This window comes from Somniosus microcephalus, chromosome 2 (assembly GCF_052327205.1).
Source record: "Somniosus microcephalus isolate GS21.2 chromosome 2, FLI_Smic_1.0, whole genome shotgun sequence".
Classification (NCBI taxonomy): domain Eukaryota; kingdom Metazoa; phylum Chordata; class Chondrichthyes; order Squaliformes; family Somniosidae; genus Somniosus; species Somniosus microcephalus.
The window spans coordinates 311,667,625-311,681,451 of NC_140988.1; the positions used below are offsets into that span (position 1 = coordinate 311,667,625).

The 13,827-nt window shown below is 47.5% G+C and overlaps 1 protein-coding gene across 1 annotated transcript in view; it reads left to right on the plus strand.

Moving 5' to 3' along the window:
- dnai1.2 (dynein, axonemal, intermediate chain 1, paralog 2) overlaps positions 1–13,827 on the plus strand; it is a 464,908-nt gene that overhangs the window by 293,789 nt on the left and 157,292 nt on the right. The gene's annotated exons all lie outside the window — the stretch shown is intronic.

Consider the following 13,827-nt stretch of genomic DNA (forward strand, 5'->3'; position numbering starts at 1 on the left):
TAATATTCAGGTTCATCCTGAGTTAGGCCAGCGAGAGAGACTTCTTCTTCCTCCTCACCCGTCTGGACGTTAGCTGACGGTGGTTCCTTCCCTAAACATCTTTCTTGAAAAGCCTTCTTCATGCATTCACCTTGACGTGATTCAACGTACTTTTGGCACCCTTGTAAAATGTGTGTTGCCACCTCAGCTATCTCCGTGACTTTTGAGAGCTCCGAACTCGTTCCCCCTGAAGATTGAAGCTCGTGTTCAGATTGTTCCCCTTGTAGAGTCTTGTCCTTCAGCATATGAAGGAGTTGGCCGACCGTTAACTCTTCCCTGGGAACACGGTGGATCAGAGTCTTCTCCATTTCATCCACCTCTTTCTCCAATACTTCCACCTTACGTTCCTCTTGAACTTTGGCTTTCAGCGCTCGGAAAAGTTGCGCCCTGATGCTCTCTAGTTCATGTTCAGGGACCATTCTTACAGTGTCCTGTTCTTCCACTGCAAGGATTCCCAGTTGAATCTGTTCTTCAAGTTGTTGAACCTCAGACATTGCCGCCTCATATTTGTCTTGGGTGTCCTTCAATGTTTTTATAAGTTCTTGGACATCCTGTCTTTCATGCTCTGCCATGATTTTCACCTCTAATTGCTCATCTATGGATGGAGCTTCTATCGATGAGTCTGTCTTGGCCTTGAGCTCATCAAGAATTTCCTGCAGCCTTTGGACTTCTTGCTCATGTTCAACCTTTAGTTGTTCATATGCTTCTACTGAAACTAGCTTCTCGGAGGCTGCCGAGTTAACCCCCTTCTGAATTGTAGCCTGGGCCTGTTCATACTGTTCTTTCAACTTCTCACACTCTGCTTGTAAGGAGTCGTAAAGAAGAACTGGAATAAAATCCTGGCTCCCTGAAGATTCCTCTTCCTTTGGTTCATTCTGTAAATATTCTAGTTCCTGAACAGCATCAGGGGAATGTGATTGGTATTTGGCCATGATGGCTCTATGGTCGCTCTCTGCTTGAGCTAGCTGTCTCTGTAGTCTTTCCAGGTTCCCCCATTCGGTGTCCCAGAACTTGTCCATATTTTTCATCTCCTGTACGAGACGATCACTCAACTGTTCTACTTGTTGTCGTACTTTGACATAAGTTTGCGTCCGAGCTCGGTGTTCTTCCGTCATGGATGAATCCTTTGCTTGAACAGGCTCAGAATTCTCTGTCAACCTGGAGTTCTGCTCTGCAGCTTTATTCTTCTTGGTACCATAAGTCCTTCTGCCTGTCTTCGTTTTCAACTTGGTCTTATCATCATCCATTTCAGAATCTGAGCTGATAGCTTGCACCGAGTCCTCCTTCCCTATGGCTTTTAGGTAGTGCCATTCTATGTTTATTTTCTGCATCCACTCCCGCCCTAGGAGTGGTGGTCCTCCCTCAGGTAATACGTACAGATTCATTCGTGGGTGTTCTTTGCCCCTATCTCTCACTTTGACTCGTATTTTTCCCATGGGGTATACATTATGCCCCGTGTATGTCTGTAATACGAATTTAGTATTTCTTAAGGGTATGTGAGAGAATAGCCGGTGGTAGTCCTTTTGGTTGATGACTGATACAGCTGATCCCGTGTCCAGCTCCATTCGTACTTGGACTCCAGCTATTTTTAGTGTGACCCAGATCGTCTGTAGATCAGTTACTTTACCCACATTGTGGATTCTCAGACTATCCAGCTCCTGGCTGTTTGGGTCTGAGTCTGAATTTTGTTCGTCTGAACTCTTTTCAGCCACCTGATGCACCTTGTTGTACTTTTCTTGTGGTGGTGGCTTCCTTTGCTTGTTGGTCTTCTTTCCGGACCTGCATACCTTCGCGATGTGACCCAGTTTGCCACATTTCCTGCACTCTTGGTTCTTAAACCAGCACTGATTCTGGTCATGCGTTGTCTTTCCACAACGGTAGCATTTGGAAGTGCTTGCAGTAATTTGGTCCACCCCGAGTGCCGCCGCCTTTAGCTGCATTTCCGCCGTTCCTTTCGCTGCAGCTTCGTGCGATGAAGCTATGAGGACAGCCCTGTCCAGTGTGAGGTCGTTTTCTTCCAGAAGTCGCTTCTGCGTTCCTTCTTTGTCCAAGCCGCATACGAACTTGTCCCGCAGCGCCGCTGTCAAATTCCCTCCAAACTGGCAGTATTTCGCTAGCTTACGCAGTTCGACTAAGTATTCCGCATTGCTTTCATCTTTCCTCTGGGTTCTTGCGTAAAATTTAAATCGTTCAGCCAGCATCAACGGTGTGGGGTTCAAGTGATCCTTCAGCACTGCTACGGTCTCTTCGAAGGTCTGGTCCACTGGTTTAACTGGTGCTATTAGATGTTTCAAGAGCCCGTATGTTTTTGCTCCCATCGAATTTAACAAAGTTATTGCCTTGTCGTCATCCTCAATTTCGTTGGCTTTGCAATATATTTCTATGCGTTCCACATACGTGGCCCAGTCCTCTATCTCAACATCAAAATCATTAATATTTCCTCGCTTAGGCATCTTCTTCTCTTCTCGAGTACAACACAAGTATTTCTTTACTTATTATTATTTTTCCTCTCTTCTTGAGAACAACACCAGTATTTCTTTACTTATTATTAGTTTTCCTCTCTTCTTGAGAACAACACCAGTATTTCTGTAAATTCTTATTATTTTTCTAAGATGGCGGTTTCCCGCTTCTGTCTTCTTCCCCGGCGGTTTTCCCGCAAAAAATGGCGGCTTTCCCGCGCTTCTCGGCTCTCCCCACCCACTTTAATGGCGGTTTTCCCCGCGCTTTTCTGTTCTCCCCGCCCACGGCAATGGCGGTTTCCCGCTTCTTCCCCTGGCGGGAGGGGTACACTTTCCCCCTCGGGCGACGGCCGCTGGCTACCGGTCCCCAGCCTGTGCGTCGGCTTCAGCGCTCTCCGCTGGCTTTCAGACCCCCAGCCCGCGCGTCGGCTTCAGCGCTCTCCGCTGGTTTTCAGATCCCCAGCCCGCGCGTCGGCTTCAGCGCTCTCCGCTGGCTTTCAGATCCCCAGCCCGCGCGTCGGCTTCAGCGCTCTCCTTCCCGCGGCAGGCAACCGGCTCCAGGTACCCCCGATGACGGCGGACAGTTACAGCCTCTGAACTGGCTCTCGGCCAATTCCCGATTTCTCGGCTCTGTCTCACCCGGCCTGCTCCCGGTCTCAGCGCCTCTGGACCCGACTTTGTCTGGCTCCTTTCCCCCTCGACCGTGGTCGAGTGTACCGCCCTTATCCTCTGGTTTACTCCTTCCTTATTTTCTTTTACTGTTCCCTTACTCACAGTCCGTGGCAGCCTTGCCTCTCTTGTCGATCGGCTCGCTCCTCACTGTGGCAGAAGGGACCGTCAGTGCCTGTTGCAGATGGAAGTTTTCAATGCCAAAATCTTCCTCTTTGCTATCGCTGCAGCCTCGAGTTTTCACCCAGCAGAACGACGAGGGCGGGTGCCTCACTTCGACGCTCCTTAGTTGCTTAGGAACTACTGTTGCCGCAGGGTACGATCGGCCTCGTCGCCATTGTAAAGTCTGTGGGTTGTATTGCAAATAATACACAGACTCCAAGATTAACAAATAAAACAGGTCTTTACTATTCAGAGGTTCGGGCGAATCTGCCCTAGTTAACGTATCACAACCCTTATATACTGGTGTGGTCACTATCGGTATTACAGTATACATGAGCCAACAAATAGTGCCACACCTAAAGTAGTGCTCTTAAAGGCGAACGGTTACATTCTATAATTCCCTTAAAGGTAAACGGGTACATACACTACACTACCAAAATGCATCACTTCACACTTCTCTGCATTCAATTTCACCTCAGGAGGAGGAAGAGGGAGACGAGGAGGAGGAGAAGGAGGAGGAGCACGAACATCACCGACGGAGGAGGCCGCCACTCAATCGGCCTTGTGGAAGGGCGGTCCATTACCGCCTCATCAGACTTCGGGTCCAATGAATTGGAGGCCACATCCCGGTTGCTCAGCACGTTCCCATCATTCCATCAATTTCTCATTCCATACCACACCCCAAAGTTGAAATGAGACACAGCCCCAAATCTGCAACATTCCAATAATAAATTTATCCAAATTCAGCAACCACATATATACACAGCAACAATATTAACTAATCACCCTTGTGCAAACCCTTACTTCCCCTCATTACTGTGCCTTTCCCTAATCTACTGCTCCTATGCATTGTCTCCCCAGTGGCTGCAGCAGGGCTGGTGTAAGACTGCCGAGAGTCGGTGCCAGAGACTAAAGATGGCCTTGCAGGACGCCCTCGACCAGCTCTGGGCCTGGAAGGCCGGGCTGTACACTGCGCCACCTCAAGATGGGCGGTGGCAGTCTGGACTGGCTGGATGACAGGCAGCGACAAGTGCAATTGCGGAGTGGCAGTGGTGGGATCAGGAATGCTGTCATCCTGAGAGAGGACAGCAGGTTCCTCATCCACTGACCCACTGCCACGCCCCCGAGCCAGCACCTCAGCATCCCTACCAATCTGCTGAAGCACAGATTGGTGGGCTGCTGCGACACCGTGAGATCCCCGGTAGACTGTGGTGGATCCAACGACGATGGCACCAGTCAGAGCTTGCATGGCATCAAGCTGAGACTGCATGAGAGCAGTCTGAGACTTGATGCCACCAACCACTGCCTGCATTACAGCACTAAAACGTTGCATCGCTTCCGCCTGTGCTGCAATGAAAGCTGCCACATCACTCATGACTCGCGTTATGAGGTCTGGATCCGCACGGTCTCTCTGGGAGTCCACCATCCTCTGCAGAGTGGAAATGATGGGCTCCATGATGTGTACAGAGCTCTGTGCAATGTTGGAGGTGGACTCCTTCATGCTCCTTACCATTGCCGAGAGGCACCCTTGCCATTGCACCTATCATCTCGGAGTGCATGGTCATCACGCTTCTTGTGAACGCCTCCCCATCGAGGTCCTCATCCGAGTCCTGTGCAGCAGAACTCGTGTGTGAACTCGCCCTCTGGGGAGCTGACTCCCAAGCTACCCTTTCCCCCGGTCTTGCTGCAGCCCGCTCATCCCCGGTGCATCACCCAGTGCAGACCCCTCTACTAAACTTGCCTTTAAAGATCGCGTAGTGTCAGTATCTGAGGTGGTGTCTGCGGGTGAGACATGCAGTGATGCGGTGCTTTGCTCCTCCTCCTCTTCTTCTTCCTCCTCACTCTCAGCAGGAAACTCAGGGACAGGCTGGTCATCTGGTTGCTGATTCTCTGAAAACATAAAGGCACAAGACTTGCGTTAAGGTGAGGGAAGGGGGCAGGAAGGGAGCAAGGAATGCAGAAAGTATCAGGAGCTGGAAAGTGGGAAAGGCTTGTGGTGTGAGGGGGAAGTGGGATGAGAGAAGGAGAGGGGATGAACATACCGTTGTTGCCCCCAAGGGGGTCGACGTTGCCAATGGCCACACTGCCCACCAGCTGCTGCCGAATGAGTCGCAGCACTCGCTCCTCCAGGTCTGGAAGCTGCTGGAACTGCGCATCACCCACGCCTGTTCTGAGCTGCTCCCTCCTATTGTGAGTCATCTTGGCCTGCAAGACAAACGAATGTGTGTGAGTCAAAGTCCAGCTATGTGTTTGGGAGATATGCCTGCCGTAGTTGAATCGCTGATTGTAGGCAAGGCGTGAGATGTGGATGTGAGTTTGAGTAGGTGAAGATACTTGGTGGGTGAGTGGTGACAGTGTGGTGGTTTGTGCAGTGTGTACAGACTGGGGTTCAGATGCTGGTATGTAGGACCTGTTGAAGCATGTACTCATCTTGACCATCTGAGTGAGGTCGTTGAATTTCTTCCGGCACTGTGTCAGGCTGCGTACGACCACACTACTGGCCGAGATCTCCTGGGCTACTTCCCTCCACATTGCCCTGAATACCTGGGGCAATAGCACTCCTTCCAGTGTCCGGGAACAGCACTACCCTCCTTCGCTCCACTCCCGCAACCAGTGCCTCCAATGCCTCGTCCGTGAAACGATGAGCTCTCTCCCTGGGAGTGGGATCAGCCATCACGATCAGGGGAGTGAGTTCCTTGCAGGTCACCTTCACAGCCAGCAATGATGCTAACGAGGATCTGCACAATTAAGAGCTGGAAGGGGCCAGTGTGAAGGATCATTCCCGATTGCATAGCACCTGAAATTCATTATTGCTCTGCTGGCCGTGCCCCTGTGGCGCCCTGCTTAGGTCATTAGCGCTTGATTTAGCGCTCCAGCTCCTTCCAGGAGTGCTAACAGCAAATTTAGGGAAACCTCCGACTCATTAGCACCTGCCGCTAATTTTTCATGATTTCAAAATTTAGCACCCCAAAAGGGGCGATACCGAATTTCTCCCCCATTATGTCTTTGTCAAACACCTTTTGATAGTCCATAGACACATTAACCGTACTGCCCTCATCAATCATCTCTGTTACTTTTCCCATCTTCTGGCCCTCAGCTAGCTTGTCAGGATTCCCAGCAGTAAATACTACCACAAATCTTGATACCCACTCAGCTCCTCCAGGCAGTGGAAGCGCTGCTTGAGAATGGCGATGGTGTTCTCTATAATATTCCTTGTGGCAGCATGGCTTTCATTGTTGGCCTGCTGTGGACATGTGCATGGGTTCCAGACCAGAGTCATGAGCCATATCATGAGGGGATAACCCTTGTCGCCAGTAGCCAGTCTTTGACTTCGGGTGCTTGGTCAAATACAGGTGGAACAAAAGACTGCCGCAGAATGAAGGCGTCATGACTGCTGCCAGGCTAACTGGCATTCACCTGCATGGTTAATCACTGAGGGGCTGGATCCCTTTTGGTTCATGAAAATCGCTGAGTTTAGATGAGGGGCATGCAAGGCAATGTGTGTGCAGTCCCTGCACCATGGGGTAGCCTCAGTGACCTTCCTTATGCAGCAGTGCATTGAAAACTGTGAGATATTGCTTGTATCTCCAGCAGCAGCCTGGAAGGAGCCAGACACATAAAAATTATCAGCAACCGTCACCTTGACAGCCACAGGCAATGCTGTCCTTGCTCTGCTTTGTGATTGCAGTTGTGGCTGTAACAGTTGGCAGATTTCGCTCATGGCCACTTTTGTGAAGCGAAGATGTCTCATGCATTGGTCCTTGCTGAAATTGAGGTAAAAGAATTGCTCCCTAAAGACGCTTGGCAGATATGGCCTCCTGCTAAGTGCCCTTCTCCCCCTCCTCCTCCCTTTTCTAGCAGCTTGTCCTCCTCTGCGTGGTCTTTCTTCATTCTTCCAGTCTTGTTCAATTTCCAGAGGAAGCCCTAGCATGCCATCCATGTGTGGAAGCAACTTCTTTCTGCACAATATTTTATATGACAAAAAAAGTACTGCGAGACCAGCCAGACCACTCCCTGTAGAGTATTCAAAGTTTGGCTAAGTATAGGAAGCCTCCAAAAATGTGTACAAATTGCACCAGCAGTCAGGAGAAATAATCCAGCAACTAACCTGTAAGTACTTCATGTTTCCTTTAAATAGCGCTGTGTGGGGGGGGGGAGCTTTCATTCCATTTAACATCGTGTTCAGCGAGGTTAAGAGAGGGCTTTGGCTGGAGTGGGGAGATGGAAAATGGTAGTGGTGGCTTGATGAAAAAGGGGCAAGGGTTTGGTTGTGGTGAGGGGAGAGGAGAAAGTAAGAAGTGAGTGCTTGCACCATCTACAGCTTGTGAGTCAGAAGAGATTGTGGGATGAAGGGGAAGTGGGAAGAGAGAAGGAGAATTAGGTATGCAGATACCCTCATCATCAATTGCTCCAGCACCATCAGTGGCCACGGCCTCAGCGATGCCCCTTCCCATGATGGCCAGCACTGTCTCCTCCATGTGGGTTAAAACATGCAGGCATACTTGTTCTTTCTTGCCTCCTGTTATCCACCACCTTCTCCTGCAAGAAAGAGGGATGTGTGTCAGTGTGTGTCCTGCAATATGTTTGCGTGATATGGCTGTCATGGTTCAATAGCTGTCAGTGTGTGCGAGCTGTGATTTGTGGGTGTGAGGCATGCCACAGTGCTAAATGTGTGAGGGTGAGATAAAGCATATGATTTGAAGGGTTGACTTCTGATTGATAGAGATTGTTGGTAGGTGGGTGTGGCTAGTGGTACAATTAATAGGATATGCCATTTGAAGATTGAACTTACTCACCTTGACAACTCATGTCAGATCATTAAACCTCTTCCTGCATTGCATCCATGTTCTTAGAGCTACACTTCTGGCATTAACCTCCACTGCTACTTCTTCCCACTGCCTCTTGAACATATATCTGGAGTGCCCCCTGCCCCTTTGCGGATATAGGATGTCTGTCCTTCTCTCCACATCTTGCACTAAGACCTCCAGTGCATTATCAGAAAACTTTGGTGCATGTTCGGCCATTCTTCAAATTTTTTTAGTGATATGACAATGATGGCAATATACAAATATTGCCATCACTCTGTTTGTCTAATTGCACTGACTTGGAACTGAAAGTTGAGGAAGACCAACACCATGTTAGCCTTAAACCTGTGAAATTCCACTCTGTTTCTGTGTAACAGTGAACTAAAGCCAACATGAGATGAATTAAAACTGTTCATGTTGTGTCTCCTTGTGTTCTTATACTATGTATATTACAGACACTTTTAGTTCATTTTAATTAGTGCTTTTACTAAGCTGTATTCTTGCTTTTGTTACAGTGCTGCCGCATGGTGCAGAGTGATACAAGATGTCCGACGCTGCACTGTGCACTGCCCGTGCACAGTGTGCCACATAGCAATATAACTACACCATACCAAAGTAGTTCCATACCAAAGTAGTTCCATTTAATGATGTGATACTATAACAATGTATCATCCCTCTTTCTCAAAAAAACTAAAACATGAAATTTAACAATTTAAATTAACAAATATTATATCTAAACTATTATTATCAACTACAAAAGAATCGTGAGTTTTTTTTTATTTGCGATATCGCTCAGGTGGTTGGATGTTGTCCCTCCATCTTGTGGATTTGGTGGTGACCATTCGTCTCTGCGGTATTTTGGTGTGTTCCGCTCTCGTTGTTGTTGCTGTCGCCTTTGGAGTTGGAGTGTGCATGCTCGTGGTTGTTTGATTTGTAGCGCTTGTTTCTGGTGTTGCTGCTTGTGGTAGCTGGTGTTGTCAATGTTGCTGATGTTGTCTGCTGCTTATCCAGTTCAGGTGAAGGTCTGATGTGGAGTCTGTTCCATCTGTATTGGTTACCAGGTTCAGTCTCTACGAAGTAGGATCTTGGAGTATCAGCTTTTCCAATAACTTTGGCTGGATTCCAGGTTTTCAACACCGGGTCTTGCACATGCACTGATTGTCCATTCAGCACTTCTGGTAGCATCTTTGCATGTTTATCGTAATGTTTGCTTCCTACGATTTGTGCTTCTGCCAGCTTTTGTCTGAAGTCCTCCTGGTCCTGGAGAGGATGTATTTTTGCTGGTAGTGTAGTCTTAAACTTCCTCCCATTCAGCAATTCCGCAGGTGATTTCATGTCTGCTTTCAGTGGTGTTGATCTGAGTGATAGGAGGGCAAGGTCTTGGTCTTCCCCCATCTCACTACTTTTGATGAGAGTTCTCTTGACAGTCTGGATCTGTCTTTCGATGAACCCGTGTCCCCTTGGGAAATGTGGGGATGAGGTTACTATTTTGAACCCATACTTTTCTGCCAGAGCTCTGAATTCACTCGATGTGAACTGGGTTCCATTGTCACAGATTACCTTTTCCGGGATTCCTTGTTCAGCAAACAAGCTCTTTGCAATCCTGGTGGTAGTTGTGGCTCTCAAGTCTTTCATCCTTCTCACAAAAGGAAACATGGAATAGTAATCTGCCACTATGAGATACCATTCTTGATTGCACATGAAGAGATCTGCCCCAACAGTGTGCCATGGTCTTGACGGTATTTCACTAGGTATCATCTCCTCTTTCTGTTGTGAATTTCTGTATTTCTGGCATATACCACATGCAGAGACCATCTGTTCGATATTTTTGTACATGCCTATCCAGTATACAGCTGATCTGGCTCTCAGCTTGCATTTCTCCATTCCCATGTGGCCTTCATGTATGAGATGGAGAAGTTGTGTCTGCATCATCTTTGGCACGATGATCCTCGATCCAGCAAGGAGAATACCGTCTTCTACTGCAATATCGTCTTTAATCGTCCAGTATTGACGAATTGTCGCCTGTACCTGCTGGATTCTCTCCGGCCACCCCTGTATTACTTGTTGTGTGAGTAGTTGCAATTCCTCATCTTTGCTAGTCTCATCTCTGATTTGACTGAGCTTTGTAGGTGTAACACTCACTAGGTGTTGGATTTTTACTGTTAGGCCCTCCACCTCGTGTTTCTCATATGATGACAATCGAGACAACGCATCTGCTAGCACCATTTCCTTTCCTGGCTTATATTTAAGCGTGAAGTCATAGCTTTGGATCCTTAGAAGTAGTCTTTGCAGTCTTCACAGAATCAGAATCACAGAATCTACAGTGCAGATAAAGGCCATTTCGGCCCATCGAGCCTGCACCGACACATATCCCACCCTATCCCCGTAACCCCACGTATTTAATCCCCTAACACTAAGGGTCAATTTATCATAGCCAAATCAACCTAACCTGCACATCTTTGGACTGTGGGAGGAAACCGGAGCACCTGGAGGAAACCCACGCAGACACAGGGAGAATGTGCAAACTCCACACAGACAGTCGCCCGAGGCCAGATTTGAACCCGGGTCCCTGGCGCTGTGAGGCAACAGTGCTAACCACTATGCCACCGTGCCCCCCCCAGCGCTTTTTCACAGATTCTTCTTATAGATCTGTTCTAGTGGACGATGGTCACTCTCTATTGTAAATCGTCTGCCATAGTATAGGTATATATGGAATTTCTCGCATCTGTACACTACTGCTAATAGTTCTCTTTCTATATTGGCGTATCTCGTCTCGGCTGACGTCAAGGCCTTTGATGCGAAAGCTATCGGCTTTCCTTCCTGCACCAGAGCTGCCCCTAGTCCTCTGGTAGAAGCGTCTACTTGCAGAGTGACTGGTTTTCTTCTGTCATAATATGACAGACTTGTTTCCTTGCACAATAGTTCTTGAAGTTGTTTGAAATTCCTTTCGTGTGATTCAGACCATTGGTATTCGGCGTCTTCTTTCAATAGCTCTCTGAGATTTGTTGTATGTTCCGACATGTGTGGGATGAAAGAACTCATGTATTGGACCAAGCTGAGGTAACTCCTCAGCTCTTTCTTATCTTTGGGTGGTTTCATTTCAGCAATCGCCGCAATCTTCTCTGGACTTGGCTTGACTCCCTCTGGTGTATAAATCATACCGAAGAATTGGCATTCCTTGACTTTAACTATGCACTTATCTGCATTTAACTTGATGCCAGCCTTCCTGGTACGCTCCATGGCCTCATGTAGGTGCATGTCATGGTCTCTTTCATCTGCTCCATAGATCTGAATATCATCAGCTACTCCTATAGCTCCTTCACAGCCTCTGTATGTCTCGTCTACTTTCTGTTGAAAGATATCTTGACTGACCTTTAACCCGAATGGTAGCCTCAGGAATTTGTAACGCCCAAATGGTGTGTTGAATGTTGTCAGTGTTGTTCACATTCCAATATCCATTTCTGGCATAACAACAGAAAATGCTGGAAAAACTCAGCAGGTCAGGCAACATCCGTGGAGAGAAATTTGAGTTGACGTTTCGGGTCGAACCCTTCTGGCATCTAGTTTTGAGAAAGCCTTGGCTCCTGCCAGTGATGGCGTAATCTCCTCTAGCGTTGGGGTGGGATAGTGGTCCCTCTTTATCGCCTGGTTTAGATCTTTGAGGTCCAAACATATTCTGAGACGCCTGTTTGGCTTTTCTCGTACCACAATTGAGTTTACCCAGTCTGTGGGTTCAGTGACCTTTACGATCACTCCCTTTTCTTCCATCTCCTTTAGCTCTCTTTCAAGCTTTGTCTTCAGCTCAATGGGTACTTTTCGTGGAGCATGGATAACGGGCTTTACCTCTGGGTCGATGGTGATGTGGTATTGGAAATCTCTGAAACATCCCACTGTATCATCGAAACATTCCGGATACATGTCTATCAAGTCTTTTTTACTCTTGATTTGTGGGCGGTTCTCCAGTGGGGTGTTGCTGTCTATCTTCAGTGACATTTCCGTCAGCTCGTGATGCACTGAGATCAATCTCAACTTCTCGCAGCTGTTTAATCCCAGGATCGCTGGCCTCTCAGTGTCGGTGACATAGAACATGCAGTTGATGTTCTTTCTTTTATGTGTCCCTTTGATAAAGGTTATTCCGAGTTGTTTAATCTCACTCCCCCCGTATGCTGTCAGCGTGACATTACTTGCCTTTAAACAACCGCTTTTCGGGTAGCCATCTTCTCTCAGGTTTTCGGGAAAGATCTGCTGGTACAGTCTCAATGGGAGAATGTTGCTCTGAGCCCCTGTGTCCAGCTTCAACTTTAAGTTGATGGTTGTGGGCCGACCTTTAACCTTTTTTTTGATTTGGATGATGGTGTGCAATTCTCTCCTCGGAGTACTTTCCGTTCTGAACATCTCGTGAAGCTGTATCTTTATGGTTTCGATGTTTAGTGCATTGTCGTGATCATCTACATCATCCTGCTCATCCATGGCATGGATATTGTGTTTCTTTCTCTGGTTCTGCTGTCCGCCTTTGTTTTTGATGTATGTTCCTCCTTTCTTCGTTCTACACCTCTTTTCCCAGTGGTTTAGTTTGCCACATGCATTGCAGCTTGTTCCATATGCTGGACATTTCCTCTTGTCTGTGTAATCGTGCGGTCTTCCACAATTTCTGCACGTTTCCCCCATTGTCATGTGCATGTCTTTGTGTGTTGTACTTTTCTCTCACTGCATCCACTCTGTCCGTCTCAGAAGCCGTCCGCATGTCAGCCGTTTGAGAAATCAGCGTTTTCATTTGCTGCTTCATGGCTTCATGAGCTCTCGCAGTATCTATAGCCTCTGTTATTCCGAGCTTTTCTTTTCCTATCAGGGCTTTTTGTACCTCTACATGCGCTGACCCCCATATTAGCTGGTCCACAAGCCTTTCCTCCATTTCCTTAAATTTACACTTGCTGGCTTCATTTCTCAGCCTTGTCAGGAAATTGTCAGCTGTTTCACTGGGTTCCTGTCTTAGACTCTGGAATTTGTATCTGTGTATACGGTGATTGGATTTAGGCTCTAGATGGTTGCTGAATTTATCAAAAATTGTCGCTGGGTTTTCCTTTTCCTCTTCAGTCAAACTCCAGCTATTATACAAATCTAGGCCTTTTTCTCCTGTCCACAACAGAATGTAACTAACCTTTTCCTCGTTGGTAGTACCCTTCAGGAAGCTTTTGAATGTAAGCTCACATTTCTGTTTGAACTTGCGGAATGCTTCTACTATATCGTCAGCTTCCCAGTTCATGAGGGATTGCATTTGCACAGTCAGTGCAGCGGCAGCTGTCATTTTAGTTTCTCGTACGATTCACTTTCAATCACCGCAGACACCGGCACTCACAATCAGCTCATAAAATCACTTTTCGTCTTATTCGTAGTTCGTATAGCAGAATTTGTACTCACTTATACCGCTGCCACCATGTTGTGTCTCCTTGTGTTCTTATACTATATATATTACAGACACTTTTAGTTCATTTTAGTTAGTGCTTTTACTAAGCTGTATTCTTGCTTTTGTTACAGTGCTGCTGCATGGTGCGGAGTAATACAAGATGTCCGACGCTGCACTGTGCACTGCCCGTGCACAGTGTGCCACATAGCAATATAACTACACCATACCAAAGTAGTTCCATACCAAAGTAGTTCCATTTAACGATGTGATACTATAACAACGTAACAGT